Source organism: Amblyomma americanum, chromosome 2 (genome assembly GCF_052857255.1).
Source record: "Amblyomma americanum isolate KBUSLIRL-KWMA chromosome 2, ASM5285725v1, whole genome shotgun sequence".
In the NCBI taxonomy this organism is placed as follows: Eukaryota; Metazoa; Arthropoda; class Arachnida; order Ixodida; family Ixodidae; genus Amblyomma; species Amblyomma americanum.
In genome coordinates, this window is record NC_135498.1 from 178,647,583 (window position 1) to 178,671,546 (window position 23,964).

Genomic DNA, 23,964 nt, shown 5'->3' on the forward strand with positions numbered 1-23,964 from the left:
CACCCAGGACAACGACGAATTCTACGTGACTGGTTTTCGCCTGCCGGTCTAGGCCAGAAAGAAAGTTGCACAGCAGTTCGCGCCCCTTCTACAGTGATATTATTTTCATGAAAACCTTTCCCAAAAATAAAGCATATGTACAATAATGGTCTTCTCTCAACATGAGCTTGCATCTAAGAATGAGGATGCCTTCTGACTGCTGAAGTGCTGCATTGAACTTTAAGCTGCACCCACAACGTTGAAGCTTGGAGCCGTGGTTTTGCCCGAACTAACTGTCGACCGCCCCCCGGTTCTGGAGATTTCTAATGCGTCGGCATTAGATGCTGCCTCATGCAAAAATAGTGTCCGGCTTCCGGCGTAATGGTGTTCCCTACACTTGCCGCCTGTTAAGGCTGGCAAATGGCAAGTGGAGACAGAGATCGAAAAACTTGTCTGCAAATATATGGGAGATAAGAGAGCCATCAGATGGGGGCTGCCATAGAAACAACTTCAATAAAAGTTTTCTCTAAAACTAATAACAGCTATCAAAATATAATATTGATATGGATTATATATAAGAAAATGCGACGTGAAGAAAGTACGTTTATGAGAAGAAATTAAACACATGAATAACAGCTAATGTGGACGCATAATCGCGCACTAGGATAACTAAGCATCCCCGCATTTTTCGAAGAACACATTACTCACCTGTGTCCAAAAGAAACGCTCGAACACTTCTCGAATGATGGTGTCAGGAGGCGAGCGTGGCCGCTGTGTATTGTATTTATTTTCTCTATATACACTCAGTAGCGAATCACAGCGGAAGATGGCAAGGTCACACTAAGAATGGCACAATTATAAAATACAAAATAAGAAAGGCAGGTTAATTTTTATTCAGGTTTAGCAATGGTGTTTTGAAATAACGAGTCATGACGAATAGAAAAATATTGCCGGGAAGACGATTCCATTCATTCGATGTTCGAGATAAAAAAGAATAAAGAATGCCTTTCGTGTTAAATGCCTCTGCACCAATCATATGACAGTGGTCAACACGGTCAGCAATACGATGCGGCTAAGGAATGAATTCTTAACAGAAGGTAGCATTTATTTCAGTCTAAAAATGTGCTGAAACGAAACGTTTTACGGACGGACCCTAACGAGGGCAGGAAAAAATCATATTCCATAGATATTATACTGCTAGAGCTGTTACATGAGAGACGAAGCGTGTAGTTACATGCCTCTAACTCGGCCACATCCAGTGTCACTTTAACGACTGACATAGGGCTTTAGTGTCATTCGTTGATTGTCACACATTGAACTTAGTGTCACTCGCTGGAGAAAGTGCTCGGCCCTGTAGGGAGTTCACAGAGTGGACTTATATTTATTGTGAGGTAAGTGTGCAGTGTGCTCCCAGTAAAAAAAAATGGCTGTAGTTTAGCTCTCTTTAAACCTGCAGTGACGCGATAGCTACAGCTGGTTGAGTGGAACTCGCTAAATCGAATTGCAGTCAGTCTTCGTCGCTCCGTTTCGCTGGGCGTTGCTTCTTCATCTTCGTCCTTGGACGTGGATTCACTCTCTCCTCTGCTCCCCCTCTCTAATCTCCGTCCCGCCCTCCCCCCCCCCCTCCCGGTTTCGCCGGCAGCTGCAGCTGCTCCGCACCACGTGACGAACCACATGACCGCGGTGCCGCCACGGAGCTCAACGGGTGCCACGCTGAAGGCTCGAAGTGCTAGCGCAATGTAGCTATCGCTACAAAAAAGTTCAGAATTAAAGCGTGCCACTACAACAACTTAATTTTCAGTGGCGTCTTACGTGAAGTCATCTGCAAGTATAAAAATCTAGGACAGTCATTTGACTGATGCGGAGGAAATGCGTTCTTTCACACGCCACTCTATTCCTTTTGTCGTTCTATTGCAATTATTATTCCATTTTAATTCGGTGTCTATTGTTTTTTTTCTCCGAAATATAGAGCAATTCTGATTAATTTTCAATACTGGCTATGCAACAACACATAATGCAACCCACTCTTTGATAGCTGCAAGTCCTCATACCAGTACTTGCGCAGTGAGGTGCCACATAAGACGTGCACCTCTGCACTGGCAGATGACCGTGTCAAACACAGAGGGCCGTCGGGCTTGTCAGACCCAGGTTGCTCTTCCCGAGCAATGGGAGAAGTAATAGCTCCTGCAGGCTTAGTTTCTGCATGCGGAGATCTTCGAGACGATGTATATATTCCACGTAGACCTGCGGTTCTCTTAATAATTTCCTGCCATTTTCATCATAGCTGAGTCATTATGAATCCGTCGTCTTTCTCATCTCGCCTGCAGTGGAAAGAGAGAACGGCAGAGGGTGAAGGGAATGGTTGACACTTATGTGGAGAGAGGCGAATTCTCCTGAACACCAACTACCAGATGAAGACTTCTTACGGACGGCGACTATGTCCGACAGTTTCCGCCTTCACCATCTTTCTAACGCTATCGCGTTAAAAAATTTCGCACACCTAGTCACCTACTCCCGTTGTAATAGACAGCGTGGTCAAGCTGTTTCGTTTTGGTTCTAAATTCTCATTGAATGCATTGGCGAACACGGTAGCAGGTAGCTACACTAAGCCTAGAAAAGCGGGGTGGGGGGGGGGGGGTGGGGGGGGCACGGGGAGAAAATTGACCGGCCCTCTTGGTCGCAACACTGCCTTTTCACTTTCGTTAGGACATGGGAAGATCACCAAGGTGATTCCATGTAGAGCGAAACTCGTAACACCACGCTTTTATGATAGAGAAGTTAAAACAAGCTGGCGTGCAAACACAACGAAAGTAGTAAAGAAAATATCCAAAACCTGAGAAATATATTCGAGTTTGTTCTGCTTTTAAGCCATGATGTCCTCAGATTGAGTTTACTCATTGGCAGCAATGACATAAGTTGTGTTATTCGGGGTTTCTGTGCCTAAGTGCAACGCTACAAGGGCAACGAATTAATTTTTCGGCTGTTTTGTCACTCTGATCTGGCATGGCGTACTTCAGTGGTTGGCCACTGGCCTCCTAGAGGCGCGCTCGTTCTTAGGGAAGACGTTTATTTAACACGTCTCTTTTCATGGGCAAGGTTTTCACGTAGCGATTATCACTGTAGATGCCGTGCGAAATGCTGTGCAAGTTTTGTTTAAGATAAACCAGCTCAGGATCACTTTTTGCACACAATTATTTCAATTACGAGCTTTTTCCTTTTTCGCACCTGCCTTCATACATCGTCTTCATTACTGGCTGTTTCCTTCTTCACCGGTGTACAAATACTCTCGCTTTTTTGGCGTTCGTGAGCTGAATAATTTCTCTAGACGGATGTTGGTGCCAACACTGGCGCAGCTTCGTTACTACGGTGACGTGGAGTGGTCGTCAAAGTTGTTCCTTTACTGCGCTGCCTGCACACAGCCATCGCCGAATCTCTCAATCGCACAGCTTTTTGTGCATCCTGTGGCGGAGCTGAAATAGCTTTACCCGCATCTGATGCGTCAATAAGGTTCATGAGCTCGGTCAACAGGTGAAAATGGTGCTCTTAATTCGTCAAGTTAGGCCGGATGCAAAGGGCAACACACGAATATTGTGCGTGAGCCGGATGAGAAAATTTATATTTACACCTTTTGCCATTTATGACTACCCTTATTTCCTCTGACGCGGGTTTTGAAAACAATTCTTTATTTTCGCCCGTTTCTGCTTCGGTCGTTGATCTCTTGGATAAAAATAAATAGCGAAACTCCGCTGGGCCTTTAAGGTGTGAGTGAGCATTATTGCACTGCTCAAAGCGTAAGTACAAGTTGGTGGAGTGTATTGTGACCGTTGTGCTTAATCTTTCAGGGTAGCCTTTACACTGCACTGACATATGCAATATAAGTCCTAGAACGAAAGAATGTTCCCTTGATTCTGCATAGAACACCACCATGGGGCAAAACATAGAGTTTAATTAGCTGTTGCCCTCGGAATCACTCGCACTAAGGTTCTGCTAAAAGCGCCTTTTTCATCTGCAAATGAGCATGAAGTAGACCACTTTACGTCGGCGTGACATTTAAGACAGCTGTAGCGTGGGCGATGTAAAGTGAGCAGTGTTTCGCGGTGTATGGAAATTATCCCTCTCATATGAAAATGCGCTCTATCCATTCATAACAAAAGAGACACAACGCTGTAACAATGTTTAGAGGCTTTAAGGAGGAAAACACATATAATCAGATGTAGGAAACAACAATTTGCCTGCTGTTTGAAAGCCTCGATTATTCTTGCCGATATGGCGACTGTTAGTTGAGAAAGAATAAACCGAAAAAAAGACCTAAAGATACGTTTGCTTGGAAAAAATCACCAACTTGACAACATGCTTAGTCGGAAAAGGGTTTTGTCACCATGCTGGGCTCTGGAAAATAGCGATGCTTTTAAACTTGAATGCACCTGACCCTCTCTATGCCAAGCATATAAGGAAAGAATTCTCTTAAAAACAAAGCATGTCAGGGATGAGCACTGATGTGAAAGCTAACCGCGCAGCATATTGAAAAAACATGAAGCTGATGAAGTTGTCCAAACGTGCTGTACCCAGCACGTTTGGCTTGTAAGCAGCCAGGTAATAAACCGTTTTTTTTTCTACCTACAAAGCGCTGAAAAAACTATTTCCACACTATACTTAAAAGTTAGGCACCAAAATGAAACAGTCCGGTCGCGATCTACGTGCTCATTTTCTGTTGAAGTTATAGGTTTTGTATTCGTTTTTCAGTGTCATTAGAGGAATATTTCTGTCTTTCTAATGATGTTGCAGAAAGTAACCTATCAAAACACCACCATGAACTGGAAAGTTGTAATTCTTCTCGTCGTGTCCTGCGGCCTCTTCTCGGCTGGTAAATCCTATGTTCTTCTAGTAATGGTTCAATGATCTTGTGACATGTTGCTGGACAGACTAGGAAGTTCCCTGAGGACGTTATGCAGGCTTTATTAGACGGATCAAACAATTACACAGGGCCAGAGTCACAACAGCGCCGCCCTGCCTTGTCACAACACCCGACTGGGCCGTTCCTTTCTCACCGAAGTTAAATATCTGTCTAGAAATGACGCTAGGCTCTCTGCGTGTCATTACATACGTTCGCCCAGCATTCCACAGACCATTTTTGTAACCAATGGGAAACGCGCTTAGCAGAGCCAAAACAGAATTGCGTTCTATATAAAGGAAGCAAGAGCAGGCCTGTGGCCAGGAAGTTGTTTACTGGTGAGCAGGAACTGAATTCCACGGAGACGTCTCGCATATCCGTTTCCAGTTATGACTCAGATATGCGCACAGAAAAACGCCACTGCGACAGCAAACGCGCTCCGAGTTTTCTCTACCCGTCTCTGGCACATCAACTCCGTCAACCGCTGTGTCGTCGAGATCAATAAACCTCACTGGTGCATGTGTCAGCTCTGATTCGGTGTCCTAGGTCTACCTTTCAAGGCCACATCTTTTCGCTGCAAACCCATTCGGTGGTGGAATCTCGAGGAACCCTCACAAAAACTTTAAACCCAAACGCACGAAGGGCCAAGCAAAGGCAGCGTGTGTGCACAGCCCAACGGCCACCTCCGCAGCAGGCCGGCAACTTAACTGTCTTGCAGAAAACATGCAGCATCCTCATTTTAACAGCACTGCGAGACACTTCTACGAGCGTAAACGTTTGAAGAACTAGAATATATATTGTACCACAAGGGCGTTGTGCCTGAAGTTAGCTCAGTAAGTTAGGATGTTGCACCATACGGTACATCTACACAAAATGGTTGGCAGTTATTTTCAACAATGAAAAGAAAGCCATCGTACACAATCGCTTAAAATATCTTTTTAATATAAAACAACACTATAATGGACATTGTTTGATAGTGCAGAACGGAATCGGCTGTCATCTAGATTTCTATGCTCTTCATGTCCATGCATCAGTTTCGCCAGCTGTTGCACGCTCCGGCGCTTCAACTGTAGTTTGAGCAGTCTACTAGGGGCCGCGTGGAACATGCATTACTTTGATGCATTGAGTTCTAGGTGCCATTTCAGAGTGAAGGCTAGTTGCTTTTATGGGACTGCTCCTTACGTTTCCACGAAACATGAATGACATCATCTTAGCTTCCAGGATTTATAATGTCTGCTCGTTCACCACAATGGCGAAAAAACACGATACTGCGGTTCATCACATCCAACCAATTGATTTTGCCACCACTTCCTTCCTATCAAGAAAAATAGGCAAAATTATCTTTATTCTTAATGGATCCAACATATAACCCTGAGTGTCAAACCTAGCGTGCGTAAAGAAAACACTAGTATTTAATGTACATGCATTTTGTTGCAAACCTTCTGCATGCTTTTGATGCTTACTGCCCACCTTGCTTCTCTTCCGAAGGGGCTTCAGCACTTTCGCCGGATGGTGGCGCGGCTGAAGCAGCACGGTCTCCTTTGGCGGAACCACTGCAGAGGAGCGCAGGAACTGGGAGTGACACTGAGGCACGGATCGGACCGAAAACCATCGAAGGAATCTTAGGCTGAAAGAAGGGGCAATACGACACTGTTAGACATGCACATAAGCTTGCTGGCTAGCAGTCCGCTCAAGGAGCTGCTAATGAGTACGCTTTTTTTATCGACAAATAAAACTATAAAATTGACATTGAAGTGTGGTTTATGAGGACGAGGGAAACGCTGGTGACACCTTGCAGAAGTAATGAATAAAGTTCGGGGCAGAGACCCCGGAACGTTTTTGAGAGTGGGAAGGGGGGCAAGTATTGTTATCTTTGCATGCTCTTGTTATTATTTATTTTTAATATTTGTCAATTCTTGTTTATTTAAATTAATTTTATTCTATTTATTTTAACTAGAATGACAGCAATTACAATGTTCTCACTCGTTTTAGACGCATTAACTTTTACTGATTTGCAACTTCACTTACTCTGCACTGGTACACACTTTAAAAATGGTTGGAAATTTAATAAGTATTGAGAACATGCGCAGACCGCGCAAATAACAAAAGGGGTTTGAAATCTGCGAAAAATCATTTTTAATATTTCTGCATTCACTCCCGCAGTAATGCAAATCTGATGTGATATATTCATAGATGCAGACAAGGAAGCATGGAAGTAAGCACTAGGTACAAAGCTATTAATGCAGACTGACGAGCTTCATGGCTGGCATGACAAGAGGGCGTTAGGCAAGAGAGTTTGTCAAAGGAGGCTGAAGGTTGCTGCTCGTTCAACCGTTCTAGACTCTTTCATAACGGCATCCAAGTTGAGGTACGCAGCTCTTCTCTTGTGAACTTAAAGGAGTAGAAAGTGAGTCAGCCTCCTCTGCGTCAATCGATTGAGCAGAAATGGTTTCACTCGCCTTAGAGCACAGTAAGATCGCGTTCCAGAAGCAGCTGACACAGGCGCAGAGGCAACGAGTTGTAGGTACTGGACGACCTGATTCATCATCTCACGCAAGTCTGCAGACTTCCCCTGCCGAATCTGCAAAATGCGTTCACTTGAGGCCGGACCCTCGTCACGCAGGAGCGTTGGGAGAAGCACGAGTTGCGCTGAAAGCTTGCTCATATCAAAATCAGCAGCGCGTGCGTCTAAAAGCTCATTTAGTTTATTTGCCGCGAAGTTTTGACCTTCAGCAGCGTCAGTCAGAATGCGCTTGAGGCTACTCAGCTCCTCCATGCCAGGCTGTTCAAATCACCGTCGTATCTCGTTGGTAATAGGATCGATAGAGGCAAAAAAAACTTTTCTCTGCGATGACTTGCCGTCAAACGCGGCAGGCTCCTCAGGCTCGTCTGTGAATTGAAGCCTTCTGGGCGGCTGCGAAACTAGGGGCACACGAGGCTCCTTTAGACCCAACTCTGTTGCTCTGGAGTTCGTCCGCTGCCAAAAGACGTCGAAAGAGGCGTTAGGCTGTAGCTGTGCCAAGTGGTCACAAAGAACTTCTGCTGCTTCTTTTGCTCCTGCAGCGCGGTAAACTTGGCGTTGAAGCATAGGCCAAATAGCGCTATAGAAAGGTTGATGCGAAATAAAATTTAGAACTTCTTTAATACGTTCTGATATTCTTTTATGGTTGTCATGCTGGTGCTACTAAGAGAGCCTTGAGCTTCTATTAGTTCCTGCAAAACCGCCAGCGCCCTTTGATAGTTGCCAACAATCCTTTTCATTGATTTTACTCTTACCCTACACCTCGTTGAACAGACTGGTAGCAGTAAGGTGTTCGACCTGGAATAATGCTGCTCACCGGCATCATTACCCAGGCGAAGTACAACGCTAGAATAAACATTCTTCCTGTTTTTCGATGCGAGGCTTGCAATCGAAAGTGCCTTTACAATGTTCAGGTCATCGCCGACGACATCGTAATTCCTTTTCAACCTCCTGGAGTGCCAAGTCTAGGCTGTGGTTACTGCAGTGCACAAATATTGACCGTGGTTCAGAGTATGTAATCCTTTTCTGCACGCCAGTAAACCTGTCTGCCATGTTCGGGGTCCCTTAAAAATAATGCCACCTTAAAGTTGTAAAACCCAGACCCAGACTCAAAATCATGTGCTTCAAGGCATTATACAAGGTCTCGGATCTCTGGTCTGGTGCATTGTACATTCCAAGAAATTCCTCACCAACTTCCAGTGCTATCCCGTCTACCCAACGCACAGAAAATGTAAATTTCTCATTGCCTGTTACTTAGGTAGTAGCGCAAGCGATGATTCTATAGAATGGACTACATCTGACGTCTTTGATGATGCTCCGCTGAACGGTGTGAGCCATGATTTCCATGAGCTCGTTCTGTATATCGCTGCTCAGCCACCTATCTCGCTGAGCAGCGAGAATTTCTTCAAAGCAGGCGCGTCTTGCGATCGTTCATCCAGGCTTCGTGCTTCGTTTTCCCTAGCAAAGCTGGGCCTGTGCGGCACAGGTAGCGCACCCAACTCACTATTGCGTGCAGTGCCTGCCTGGCTTCCTCCTGCTGCCTGCTGCTGTGCTGAGATAACGGCCGCACTACACGCATTCCCTTTTCTCTCGACAGTTCGCGGCTTGCGGAGACGCGGTGAAATTGGCTCTTTTCGTGGAACTCGAATTTTTGAATTACTGAACCCGTAGTCAATACAACACAGTTCTACTGCTGCAACGTTGCCTTCTGTTTCCTTGCAGGCTGTTTGATACAAATGGCAAAACACGACATCGCGTTCGTAGTCGTACGACTGCCACGTGAATTTCTCAAACCATGCATATTTGCAGGACCTTCCGGTCTGGTTGCGTGGAAATTTGTAACAGTGATCGAACATCCGGGGGCATGTCGTCATGGCTTGCGATTTCCAGCGGAGCGTCGGAGCCGAAATTTGAGGTTGCCGTGAGGGGCTCTTCACCTGGTGCCACCGTTGCTGGGATCTCTGTGAGATAAAAGGGATTCTCAACACTGTATGAATCCTTATTCACAGATACTGCAATCCACTAGGGATTCTAGCAGGGTGTGAATATAACAAGTACAAAAATAATCGCAGTCAACAGAACGAAGTGAAGAACAAAGTACACTGCCTGGTCACTACAACAAACGCCATTTTTCAATGCAATGCACTGTAAATTAGGCAAGAAATGCATTGCAGAAAAGCAAAAAAAAAGGCATATATGAGCTTTTGTGCCGCCAGCACAGACTGGCAGTAAACAAAGCGAAGGCTGAGTCACTGCAGTATTTCTTAAGTTATTCTAGTCAGTTACTGTCCTGAAAAAAATGAATATTTAAAATAATTATTTTTTACACGGAACTGTGTCAAAGTTGATGCTTCTGCCTCGTGGCATATCCGCATGAAAATGCAACTATATCAGAGAAGTTCACGATGTAGTGTCTATATACAATCTGCTGCATTAAGTTTAGTCGGGAAACTCGATTACGGTGGGTTAGTTGAGGGGCAGGTTGGCTCGCTTTAAATGTTATGTGACTGACATGAGGGAGAAATTATTGTAGATAAAGCAAACCTCCTTTTTCTGCACCCGCTCAAGCCATTTTGTGTTAGTTCGTTCAATCGTGTCCCATATAAATTCCCGCGTAATCGAGTATCGGAAGTATAATTGTGTTATATTTATTATGGCACTTGTTTTGGACAGTTTTATGGCTATTCTGCAAAGAAAAACTATTTACGGCAGGCGTTGGTTGTTAATTTATAAATGTGCAGATTGCATTTGTTGTTGTTAGTTATTCACAATCCTAGGTATTTGTATTCTGTTACTTGAAGAAGAAAAATATTGTTAGCTGAGTGATTGAAATTAAGCTTATTCTTTTTGGGAGTAATACACATATAAATGGTTTTCTCAGAATTTACCGACATCTGGCGATCCACACACCACGCAACAACTTTGTGATGTGCATTATTTAACAACCCTTGACCCGAGGGACCTTCTATTTCTGAGTATAGGACACACTCGTCTGCATATAATCTTATTTCCATAGGAATATCATTAACAACATCATCGATATCGAGGTGTAAAAGAAGAGATTCAAGAACCGATCCCTGGGTAACGCCAGATTCAACGTCAAGTTTTTCTGAGTCATGTGACTTGAAACTAACGAATTTCTTACGTGCGATAAGGTAATTTGATATCCCACTGATGAGCTGAGGATTTTTATGATTTTTTTTTGCTATACCTTCTTTACTATCCCTTCAAAAATAGCGACAAGTGCAAAAATGCATGACACGTAAAATTTTTATGAAAGGCACACGAAGAGCATAATGGAAACAAAATATTGCAAAAACTTACCGCCAATATTTGCTGCTCCTATCGCATGGTCATCTGGTTGACTTTCATGGGAGGTGTGAGAGTTGTTTCCTGCTGCTGATCAGAATACAAAGAGGAAGGGGCATTGAAGCACACTAATAATCAAAATGGTGACAAAAAAAATGTGACGCAATATATATTGCCATGTGAAACCTCGTTTTTAGGGCATAAACGTTTGGGCCGAGGCACGAAGAAATTGTTGATCTTCTTTTGAGACCCGAACATCTTCTGAGGCAACGGCTTGTAAATATGCCGTTATTAAAAAATGCGCTGAAGAGATGAGAGGTCATGGAAACTAATCAGCCGATGTGGAATATAAGTGAATCATTAAAGGAGATCGTTTTAACAATAATGTCGAGAAATGTCATCTATTCTCTTGGCAGGCTGTCGCCCACATACTGTGCTAAAAGGCATGAGTTAACTTGCGTGCTGCTATAAATGGAACGCAACAAAATGAATGGCGCTTAAGGTTTTTGTTTATTCCAGAAGATTTGAATAAGCAACCAGGGCATAAGCATTTACGACGGGCAATATATGATGTTTGAATACGAAAGAGCGAGAGGTTACACTGGGTGATAACGAAAGCGGGCAAGTGGCTTTCTTCCTTAGACAAAAAACTAGAATTTCTAGTTTATTGCGGGGCTCTCATATTTGGAGAAAATGCTGCGAAGAAATTAGAGTTACATCACGAAAAGTTGAAGTTCGAGGGTTGCTTTCTGGAAAAAATGCAACCGCATTCAAATTTTGTCGTGGTGTATTTTTCATTAACATACCTTTAGCAAAGCGCGTATCGACATTGCTACCAGTTGCCACGTAGCACAGTCCAGTAATTCGCATCCGAAGATTGCACCGAACGGCCCGCACCTTCCGCGTTGGGACTATATTAGACATGCGCACTGACGGCTTCAAGTTCATATAGTTCAAAAAGTTGATTACTTACCTCCAGGTTGCTTGTACGATGAAATGTCACTTGTTGCGTGCGTGTCAGGCGTTCCTATTTTGTTTACCGAGGCTCTCGTGCAGGGAACAGAAGTCGACGGGCGTGCGCGAATCACGAGTGTGGATGTGACCTAAGCGGACCGCAGCGTATCTTCGTTTCCACAGTGTCGTCTGGGAACGAGACTAGGCTACCGAGACAGTTCGTGTGGAAAATAAGTCCTGGGGAGAAGCTGTCGCGCGGAGTTTCACTGGTTTCCCATTGCGCAGCGTATCTGCCGACGAGAGTTAGCAACCCGTCTTTTTGGTTTGTGGGTAAAAACAAGAACGGTGTCACGAATTGGTAACGCGTCGCCGACTGCCGAAGGGGAATGCTATCACGTACAGGTTCGAACAAGACCACAAACAGATCAAACGAAACAAAACGAAGCCGTATTTATGTTTTAAAGGAAAACGACCAATAAGAAATGGAAACGAAAACAAGAAAAACACACACTTCACACGCGTACAACACTACAGAATAAAGGAGAGATTTCACCAGGTACTGAGCATCCCAGGTGAAGCGAGGATGCCTTGCAGACAGGGCGCACGCGGGTGGGTGTAGTGTGACGCGTCGCTGGCGTTAGATCAAAGGAAGCGGCAGAAGGAAACCAGGTGGTAGTAGGAGGGGAGAGGAACAAAGGGAGACCCCGGTGTTCTCCCGTCAACAGGCCGATGAACTTTGCAGCAGCAGGAGAAACGTAGCCAGGACCCATCGATGGCGTCCCAACACGCCGGACACTTAAAGCAGGCTATAAAAGGGTGTCTTTCGGCAGCACGGACCCTCAGTCTATCAGCTGCCACTTCCACTCTGGAATGGAATGCAGCAGGCTTGTGTTGGGGATCCAAGGGATGTCCACGGCAGCACGGACCCAACGTCCGACGGCTGCCAACTCCATGCTTGAATGACACGACCTCCGCTGCGCTGTCTCCCTTCACACCTGGGTTTTGTGTGACGTCAGCTCTCCGCTCCTCGTGCTCGCCACGCTCTTCGTCGCTGTCACCTCGCACGACCATTCGCACGCGCACACGCGCAACGCTGGGCTGGCACGCGCAGCGCTCCTCTGTCCGAATCACCTCTGTGGACGCACCGCGTTCGAAAATCCCCCGACGATTTCGTGTGCACATCACAAATGCCCCCCTTCGAAAAAGTTTTTTTTCACAGAAAAAAAAAAAGCTGCCGTTGGTGCACACAGCGCTTATGATCATGTGGTAAACGGACAAGTAGACGCCACCGAAGTCACCAAGGCACTTTACCCAGTGACACATGGAGTCACGTAGTGACGCAAACAAAGAGAACACGGGACCCAACGTTATACATTCGGCACAAGGGAAAATATAGAAACCTTACAAATCATTGAACACACACATTGCACATGTCTGTGCATTAAAGGTTAAAATTTACACACTGAACAACTCATAACTGGAAAACGGAGAGAATAAAAAAACAAATCGTAGACACTCCTAACCTATGTTTGCACAGGTAACCATTGGAAACACACGGGATAGTAGCACTGTACATTGCGCATCACCCTCCGTCAATTTAAAAACGATTCATGCAATCGGCACATACGTTTTCGGAGCCCTTGATGTAATCTACACGAAAGGTATGCTATTGCAATGTTAAGCTCCAAAGCAGTACCCTGTTGCTCAATTGCTTTGCCTTTGTCAAATATTGCAAGGGTTGGTGACCAGTCTGAACGATGATCGTCCCGTACAAGAATATGTGGAACTTTTCAACCGCCCAAACTACCGCCGAACACTGGCGTTCAATCGCTGAGTATCGAGATTCGAGAGGTAACAGCTGTCGACTCGCATATGACACCGGGTGGAGGATTCCATCAAGTTCCTGCGAGAGAACGGCGCCTATGCTTACCTCGGAAGCATCTGTGCGAAGCGTGAACTGCTTAGTGAAAATTGCAGCTTTTTATGCGGGCCTGGAGGTTAATGCGTTCTTGAGCTCGTCAAAAGTGCCTTGCCGCTGTGGTGTCCCAGAGGTTGCGTTCATTTTTGCGTGTCATCTCCACGAGCGGATTGACTTTGTCGGCATAGCAAGGAATAAAATCGCGGTAGTATCCTGAAATCCCTAGGAAGGAACGCACTTGCTTCTTCGTCTTTGCAAGCGGTATGTTGGCAAGCTTTTCCACCACCGTTTCCAGCGGTCGGATCGTCCCTTACGCAAGCTGGTGTCCAAAACAGATGTTAGTGACTTCGATTTCACTCTTCTGCGGCTTGATCGTGAAGCCAGCCTCGCGCACCTTCTTAAATAGCCAGTTTAAAGTCCAAAGATATGTTTCCCAAGTAGAGGTCGCTACGAGAACATCGTCGATGTAATGGACGACATTGTCTATGCCTTGTAACAGAATGCGCATCAGGAGCGTAAAGATAGCCAATGTTGCCTTAATGCCGAAGGGCATATAGGCGAACTGCTAGCGACCGGATTGGGTATAGAACGCTGTTTTTGGTCCGCAAGCTTTTCCTCCAAGGGTATTTGCCAGTAGCCTTTATCAAGGTAGAATTTTGAAAAGTACACCTTGGTTCCAACCTTGGTGAATATTACATCTCTTCTTGAAATGGGCTCTGCATTAGACACAAGAACATCATTGATGCGTCGAAAGTCGATACAAGTCCGATAGGTGTTGTCTTGCTTTTTAATCAGAACGAGGGGCGAATTGTTTAAAGGTTTTGAACGTTCAATGACCCCTAAATTGATCATCTGGTGAATGTCCTTTTCGAACACGTCCTTCATGGCAAAATGCAACGGGTAATGAGGTGTATTCACGACTTCAGTACTCGAGAGCCTCAGTTGACACTCCACTAGGTTAGTCTTCCCGGGAATCTCAGAAAATATATCTGCATACGTGTAGAGTACGCTCCGAATCTCCAGCTCCTTGTCGTCATCGAGTTTGGTGGAGATCTGCACTGCTTCCATTCCTTTACCATGGTGCGTGCTAAGGGAAGGCCGTTGTTCTTCTTTCACCTTCTTCGATTACGACGAAAGATGACACCTGCACGGTTTCTTGGGACTCACGCTCTTTGTATCGTTTGAGGATATTGATGTGGAATAGCTTCTTAGTGTGACCCAGTTGATCCAATACTCCACGTCGTTCTTTTTGCCAGAAACCACAAATGGACCTTTCCTCTGCATTAGGGGTTTATTGCGGATTCTCGGCAAAAGAATGCGGGCATGGTCTCCAGCCCTTCAATGCCGCCTCTTGCTGTTCCTGTCCTAGTATGTCTTCAGAGACTGTTGGGCGGCCACAAATTTTGATGTGCCGATCTCACAGTTTGCTCCAGGCGTTCTCTTAGACCGAGAGGGTAACCATGAGTTGTCTTCGTGTCTTCTTCCAGCTCTTCCCTTGTCCAGAGCTTTCTGAGGACTACGAGCGGCCCTCGCACATGTCCAAATATCAAATCAAACGGAGAAAATCCCAGAATCGCCTGCGGCACCTCTCTTTATGCGAACAGAAGCGGAGCGATATAATGATCCCGTGCTTGGGCTGCTCCTGACGGAGCTTCCGCAGTATTTGCTTGAGTGTGCCGTTTAATTTCTCCACCATCCCTTTGCGCTTTCGATGGTAAGGGGTCGTGCTGAGATGTTTCATTGCCAAGAGATCATTGAGATCTCTTACCATTTCGGAAGTGAAACAGGAGCCCTGGTTCACAAAAGATCTCTCTTGTAAGACCTATTCGTGAAAACATCTCCACCAAACCCTCTGCCACGGTTGGTGGTGGTGGTAAGGTTTTTTAATTAAAATAATAGTAAAAAGAAAGGAAAAGATTTTGCTAGCCCCGGCATTCGCCATCAGTACTGAAGCACCTGAGCTGGGGCAGCGGAAATGAAGGATAGCAGGCAGAATGGAGAAATGAAATTAAAGAGGTGAGGGAACAGGAAGAGAGGATAGGGGGAGAAGTAATATATACAAACTATTTACACAATAAGAAATGTGTCCAGGTTGTGCGCTTGATAAGTTCGTGTTGGAAGAATTAAAATACACGCCGACAGCACTGTGTTGGCTACAACTGGAGTGGGGCGTCCATTTATTAATCGTTCAAGGTAGAACTCGCGTAGCATTCTGTCACTGCGTGTGTCTACCTGGCGAAGGACAGACGAGACTTCAAGCCCATGTGTTCGAGAAATATACTGCCCTGCGGCCACAATAGCGTCTTGAGGGAGTCTGGTAGTATACCCAGCGCCCTATAGGCCACAAGCATATCGCGTGCCACGGTTGCCGAATCTTTCTTTGGCAGAGGAACGGCGTCAAGAAACCACGTGGCAAAATTGACGAGAAATAGAATATATCTATTCCCTTTCACCGCTGTAGGCGACAGTGGACCGACAATATCGATAGCGACCCGATGAAATGGAGTGTCAAAGAGGCATGCGTCCCAAACAAGCTTTCCCTACTTTGCCTTTCGGGCACGTCCTTCGGCAGGTGTCGCGTTGCCTGACATACCGTTTAAACTCCTCCTGCACTCCTGGCCAGTAGAATTGTTCCAGAACTCTATCTGCAGTCTTCGACCTGACATACCGTTTAAAGTCTTCCTGCACTCCTCGGCGGTAGAATTGTTCCAGAACTCTATCTGCAGTCTTCTTAATACCTTGATACCCCGCCAACGGGCTCTCGTGGGCAAGGCTTAACACGTGGGATCTAAAACACTTTGCAAGTACTACCTGTCGAACCTCTCTGCCAGAGGCGAGATGATAGAGGCGGTACAACAATCCCTATTCGACAGAACACGAGTGCTAAATGCCGTGCTTCACATAGAACCCCTTTCCTATTTTCACTCAACACGCCTTCAGTGAATCATCATCTTTTTTCTCTTTCTATAGCATTTCCTTGGCGAACCTCATGGGACCAGCGCTTAAAGTAGTATTTTCCCTCCTTAGTCCAGAAACTTCCTTTCCAGCCAACACCCCTTTTGGGCCCTCGCCTTCGCCATTTTCACTGGCAGCCTTGTCATTCTCTATACCAGGACATAATTCAGCAGCGCCTTCCAATTTCTTCAAATTAGTATCTGGATGTGACGAATCATGGACTTCTGGTATATTTCCGACTATGACATCGTACAAATGTGTCTCCATGCAGTAAAACAAGGGGAAGCGATATAGACTTCTGCCTCTGGAACTTCCCGACTACTGCAATCAACAAGGAAAACCGTAGATGTCAAGCCAATGAGAGCTGAGTCAGGAACTAGGGCCCTCCGCACAACCGTCGCATTGCTCCCCGTGCCCCAAAAACGAGTACGGATAGGCCTCGGAGCTCTCGCTATCGGACAAGTATCTGTTGTGCGTCTGCAGGCTTCTTCCAGACAAGCCCAACCACCACCTTATCCTCAGTTGATTCAAGCCTACCTATTCTTGTGGACACCGTTTCAGGTGCAACACACTCTGGCTGAACACAACACTATTGCTTCTGGTTTTCGTGCTTTCTTGAACCGGAACCTACATCATGCCCTGTTTTTCGCCAATAAACTCAATAAAGCTGTTTTGGCTTAGGGCGACAGTCGGCGGCCGTATGTCCAGGTCGGTTACAAATGAGGCTCCTTCCTGACTGTCTGCTCGATGGTACATCCTTCTCTCTCGGAATGCCCACCTCGAACGATTCTTTGAACGAAGACAAGTTTCTTTGCCGCTGGGCTTCTAGAAAGTTATCTGCTGCCTCAGCCATCTTACCCAGCGTCTTGCACTCTGTTTCTGGAAGGAAAATTGCCAGACGACTACGGCAGTTTCTCATGAACTGTTCGGCCACCACCAAGTCGCGTAAATCATCGTACGTTGTGACCGTTCCCGACACTCGACCCATTGATCAAAAACACTGAGCAGACATGCTGCGTATTGCTAACATGTTTCTTTGTCTTACGGCTTACTTTCGCAAAACCTTTCGCGATAACACTCTGCTGTGCACCAGAAATGTTGGAGCAGGGCTAGTTTTGAGTTATAATGCATTGAATCTGGGGAGACAATCGACCGAACACGCAAAGAGCCTCCTCAGTCAAAGACATACTGAGTGCTGTAGCCCATTTTTCTTTGGGCCTGCTCTGCCCTTCTGCGATACGCTCAAAATGTTTAAGGTATGCATGCAAGTCATCCCTGCGATTGTCTAAAAGCGGGATTAACTTGTATGGGCTAACTGCCAGTGAGGGCCCGGGTGCGGGTTCTCGGTTAGCTTCACCTGCTTCTGCGAGTCTTAATTGGAGCTGCAATCTATGCTCCTCAGCTTCTGCTAGCGACTTTGCATGCTTGAGTTTGGCTTCTGCTAACGACTTTGCATCCTCGTGTTCGGCTTGTGCTAACGACTTTCCATGCTCGCGCTCGGCTTGTGCAATACGGTCTTCAGCCTCTGCTAGCGCCTTTTCGTGCTCGCGTTGAGCCTCACGTTTGGCTGCACGTGCTGCGCGTTCGCTCTCTTGTGCGGCAGCCACCCGCGTACGCAGCTCGGCGTCTCTCAAGCCCAACTCTGCCTAATTCAATTAACCCTATGTAATACACCTATGTATTACCCTCGTGAGGAGGGCCTTTAGGGGTATCTTGAAATAAATAAACTCCTTTAGCGTGCTCAACGTTACCTTTTTTCGGACCCACGAAACAGGGAAAAAGCCACGGTTTTGTCCTGTCGCGCGGAAAATTGTCGCGAATTGGTAACGCGTCCCCGACTGGCGAAGGGGGCGTATCCGGGCAGTTTCGAACAAGACCACAAACAGATCAAACAAATCAAAACAAAAGCCGTATTTATATTTTAAAGGAAAAGAGCCAATAAGAAACGAAAACGAAAAGAAGATAAACACACACTCAACAAGCGTACAGCACTACAGAATAAAGTAAAGAATTCGCCACGTACTGAGCCTCCGAGGTGCTGCCGGGATGCCTTGCAGACAGGGCCGACACGGGTGGATGTAGTGCGACGCGTCGCTGGCGTTGCGTCAAAGGAAGCGGTGGTAGTAGGAGCGGAGAGGAGCACAGCGAGACGCCGGTCGTCTTCCGTCAATAGCCCGAAGAACTTGGTAGCAGCAGGAGAAGCGTAGCCAGGGCACGTCTAGGGCGTCCCGAAACACTGGAGACTTAAATCAGGTTATACAACGGTGCCTTTCGGCAGCAGAGACCCTAAGACCATGGGCTGCCACCTCCACGCTGGCAAGGAACGCAGGAGTCTTCGGTCGGTGATCTAAGGGAGGTCCACGGCAGCACGGACCCAACGTCCGTCGGCTGCCAACTCCATGCTTCAATGACACGACCTCCGCCGCGTTGCCTCCCTTCACACCTCGGTTATCTGACGGGCCAGCTCTCCGCTCGTCGTGCTCGCCAAGCTCTCTGTCGTCGTCGCCTCGCACACACCATTCGCACGCACATACGCGCTACGCTGGGCTGGCACGAGCAGCGCTCTGCTGTGTGGCGCACCACTGTCCGACGCACCACTGTCGACGAACCGCGTTAGAAAATCTCCCGACGATTTCGAGTGCACATAACAAACGAAAAGGAGGGGCGGGGGAGTGGAGCCAGCCTTTGTGATCGCCTGGTTGTAGACAGCAATGTACTTGGGCCGAAGCGGCGAGCATCGTCGTTTCGGGCGAACCTCGTCAGCTATTCGGAAAGGTCTATACATGGGGACAACACAGGCTGTTGAGCCTACACGTGGTGGCTTGATGCGCTCTTCTAGGAACGAGGGACGCAATTAAGTTTCTAACAAAGAGCATTGTCCTTCCTGATTAGTTCATTACTCGTTCCTTAACGAAGTCATTTGATCGGTTCTATCTGCAGGCACATGGAAGAAAACTTCCCAGACAAGCATCGGGTTACAAGTAATAATTTTAATGATAAAAGGTCAGAATACAAAATTTCCGATCCCCAATGTTACAACCTACGGGATTAGACAACATATTTACACAACGTGTATCAATGTGACCCGTTGTTTAGCCCTCGGGCGCTGCTGCCCACCTCGTTGTAATGTTCCTCCTTGTAATTACGTCAGTCGGCGTCCGCCACACTTAGTTGACACTGCAGTCGTTCCGTCACACAGATAGGCCTCAGCTGCTTCTTTCAGCAGTTTTCACAAGCCTGGTCTTGTCGTACCTACCCCCAACACCACCGCAGGCATCGTCGCTGCCTCCACCTCTGTTGCGCTTTTGTGTTTCGTGCCTGCATGAACGATGTCCATGCTGTGGCATCCGCTGTATTCGCTGCATGAGACCACTTGGACGCAGCGCTGCCAAACATGCCAGCGAGCATAACGCTGGATAATTGACCATGGACCAACACGGCACGCTTAGGGTTACCGAGTCGCGCGAGAACAGCTCTAACCCTTTAATCCCCTTCCTGTCCATCTGCGCCGCCTCGCAGAAGCCGCCACAGGCGCCCGTCCCTGTGTTTCAATAGAACCTGCAACAGCGGCATCCGTCTGGCTGTCTCCGCAGTCTTCGCTGGCCCAGGCAGATAGCCACCCCCCCCCCACCCCCCTGCGCAGCGCCGCCCCGTACAGAATTGTTCTCCGAATCCGCTTTATGCCACCGCGTACTTGCCGACTCGCCGTATTCTAGACGAAGCGTTCATTGTTAACTACGTTGACCTTGCAGCAGCGCTGGTTTCAGAAATCCGCGAAAACAGATGGCAGCGCAGAGGGCGCCACAGGGATGACGACCCGCCACATGCGCTACGTAGCACCATGAGCCTCCTACAGAGCAAAGACAGTACAGAAGGATCAGCTCGTGAAGTACGGCGCTGTGGCACCGTAAGTACAATGAGCAGCTGCCGGCAGAAGGAACGTTGGGAAGAAGCTCCTCGAGCAGCAGACAACCCGAGACAGCGGCGTATCGGCAGTTTCATCAATTGAGAATGCAGTTAGCGTGGAGTATGGTTGAAAGGAGTCAGTTGGCTTTGGCCCACCGTGTACTGAAACGTGGAAAGAGAGGGTGTAGGCGCATAGCTGGCAGAGCGCGCTCGGCGCGTAGAAAACGAGTAGTTTTTCTCTGCCTTTTTCTTCGGCCACAGCGTCCATAATAATAATAATAACAATGATTGGTTCTTGATGAAAGGAAACGGCGCAGCAAGTCACATATTGTTGGACACCTGAACCGCGCTGTGAGGGAAGGGATAAAGAAGGGAGTGAAAGAAGAAAGGAAGAAAGAGGGGCCGTAGTGGAGGGCACCGGAATAATTTCGACCACCTGGGGATCTTTAACGTGCACTGACATCGCACAGCACACGGGTACCTTAGCGTTTTGCGTCCAGAGTAATCGCATTTCCGAAATTCTGAAAACTGATATGGCTTTTAATATCAACTGGCTAGCAATCCATATTTCAACCGAATGCCTAGCTCTAACAGCTAAAAGTTATATTACAGCTAAAAGTTATATTACACCGATCAGACATGTGTCCAACACCAGACGTCAAGATCTGTCACGACTGTGGCACGAAGGATCCAGATGAACTCTTTACCTGCTCCCCCGTTGCGCAGCCTGTGGAGGGGCCTACAACACGGGGTCCCAGGAATGCCAAAGACGCGTTAAGACCGACGCTCGCTTCCTTCAAAAGAATCCTTTTCTCCCCAATAAAGCGGGGAACTTGCAAGGAAACCAGCATAATCCACCAGGGAAGATAAAGTCATCTCAACATCTGAGTAGAGCCGACAATCCTCCCCAACCTACGAGGCAGGTGGTTAAGCTTGGATCGAGAAACCTCACCGCGCTCCCAGTCGAGATCACGTTCCCACTCGAGAACCTGGGTGGACCTACGCCATCCAGAGGACCGATGCTCCATCCCATCAACGTCTACCGGGAAGAAGAACCACAAGAAATAAACGAAAAAGACACCACCCAACATCAATGATGAGGCAATCTGGCCAGATTTAAGCGTCTCTCACCCCTCAAACGCCTGCTCTAAATGTTCCCAACAAGAAAAGGACAACGCGCACCTTAAAGAACAAGTCAATAACCTGAATCGGCGCCTTCAGCGCCTAGAAGCACAACAACAGCCCGCGCAGTCAGCACAACTACAAAATCCAGGGACTCAAACTAGGGAACTGAGACCCAATGCGCAAGTAGTGGCACCCCCGACAGAACCCCCAGTTTTGCAAACTTAAAAGCTGCAATTCAAACGGTCATCACCAAGCAACAGCAGTTTATCACCCAGATGCAAGATCAGACGCAGACCAGTACAGAGCTAAGGCAGGCCGTAGTTGAGCTCCAACTCAGCGCCCGCGTCCTGGAACATGGCCCACGGAAGGGAGCGGACGACATAAACAACCCAAGAGTCAAGGTATACTGGCGCATCAACAACATAAACGACGTCAGCGACGCACAAAGCAGCCTCGATGGCACAACTATAATTGCCTCTCTGGACATCACAAATAAATTTAAAAAATTTAGAGGACGCTTAAGCTTCGCCGTTAAGTGGAGGACGCGTCATCATGTTGCAGCATTGCCAAGGAATCCACGGAACGCCATAGTCCTTCGGTGCGACCCTTGCCCTGACAATTTAAGCGAAGGAAACATAACTTGGTGGACACCAGCACCTACCGTAAGGCAAGGAAAATGAAACTAAAATTTTTTTAAGGAAAGGAAATAACGCCTGTCTCACAATTCTCGCTGGAAACCCTATCGCGCCATAAGCGAAGGAAAATTCCTTCCCTTATTGCGCGGTTCAGCTGTTCACCGAGATACGCCATTTTTCGCTCACGGCCAAAGACGCCGACGACACCGGCTTTTCTGCGACAGGAGCTCTTTAATGCTGTCGCGTTAATATGGCAGTGGAACTGTCGAGCGTGCCATAAAAAAGGACCCTCTTTACAACTATTCATTCAGACCTCGCCTATTCCACCCGACGTCATTTGCCTTCTAGAAATAGGAATTCAATCCGCCACCCAAAGAGGCTGCCACAGAATTTTTAATCCGGATTCACCACGCGTCGCTTTGTATGTATAAAAATCCATAGCCTCTGTGTCCCACATCACCTCATTTACCGGGATTAACCACATATTGCTAGAAGTCCTCTCACAAAAGCCAGGAAAACACAGCACCTTTATATTGAACCTACATAGCCCACCTCGTGCGCAACAAGAGCAGTTTGGAAACGTACTCCAGGAATGTGCTCGAATAGAAGGCAAAAGCCAGCTTGTAGTATTATGCGACCTGAACGCGCCCCATATGGCGGGGGGAGGGGAGGTATACAAAGGACATCAGAAAAGGCACCTCCCTGTTGCAAGCAGCAGACAGGGAAGGCCTCAGCCTAACCACGGACTTTACGACACCGACCAGAATAGGCAACAGCGTATGCAGAGACACCACTCTTGATCTATCTTTTACAAAGAACGCTACTAACGTACGTCACATGGACCAACCTCAGTGAGACCTTAGGGAGTGATCATTACATCCTGAGTACAGCAATCTCCGCTCCCATGCTCAGACATTTCATTGGGGATTCGAAGAACACTCATTAGGAAGCGTTTCGTAAATTCCACCCCACCCCGAAAGAAGGATCACGAGCATGACAGAGTGGACACGACACATACGAGATACTCATGCTTCTGTTACTGAAACCACAAAATGCACGGTCGCCACTCCGAAAGTCGATCGACATCTTCTGCAGTTGTGGCAGACGAGAAGGAAATTTATAAGATATTGGAAAAAGCAGAGACTCCATAAACAACTCCGCCTGCGCATTGCCTCCATCAGGGAGGAATCTCAGCAATTTTCCACTCAGCTTGCCCAACAAAATTGGGTACAGTTCTGTGCCGCCTTGAAAGGAACCCTCAGTACTGCTCAAACCTGGTTCATACACCGCAGTCTCATTGATCACGACAAAGCAAAATCGGGCACAAATCGTACACTCCAAACATTACCTCAACCCTTCCATGGGGCCAACAAGGAACTCACGCTTTGTGGACGCGTTACATTGGAGACACTCCGATACCACCTTGTCCAACCACCTACAACGACCTTCCAAACCCCACTCTAGATGCCTCAATAACAACAGCCGAAGTGCAAGCCGCAGGCCGTGCATCGTAGTGCAACACTGCTCCTGGAGCGGATAAAATCACAAACGTTATTCTTCGTAACCTGTCATGCGCATATCAAAGCCATCCCTGACTACTTCAATAATGAACACTAGGATAAGGGAATTGTACCTCAGGATTGGCATCATGCCGAAATTATCACCATTCTCAAGCCCGGCAAGCGGCCATCACTTGATTCTCCCCGGCCCAGCTCCCTAACATCATGCTTAGAAAAACTCTATGAACGGGTCATGCACACATCCCTCCAAA

General features: G+C 47.1%; 1 long non-coding RNA gene across 3 annotated transcripts; it reads right to left on the reverse strand.

Moving 5' to 3' along the window:
* Nucleotides 1-1,610: 1,610 nt before the first annotated feature.
* On the reverse strand, nucleotides 1,611-12,590 carry LOC144122019 (uncharacterized). Of its 3 annotated transcripts, none has more exons than XR_013312775.1 (4): nucleotides 11,674-12,590; nucleotides 10,716-10,790; nucleotides 6,341-6,497; nucleotides 1,611-2,300 (listed from the first exon to the last, which is right to left on the reverse strand). It is a non-coding gene; the product is annotated as an uncharacterized LOC144122019 (long non-coding RNA). The 3 variants fall into 3 exon arrangements; XR_013312777.1 differs by having other exon boundaries at nucleotides 6,341-7,451; XR_013312776.1 differs by having other exon boundaries at nucleotides 6,341-9,352.
* Nucleotides 12,591-23,964: the final 11,374 nt, after the last annotated feature.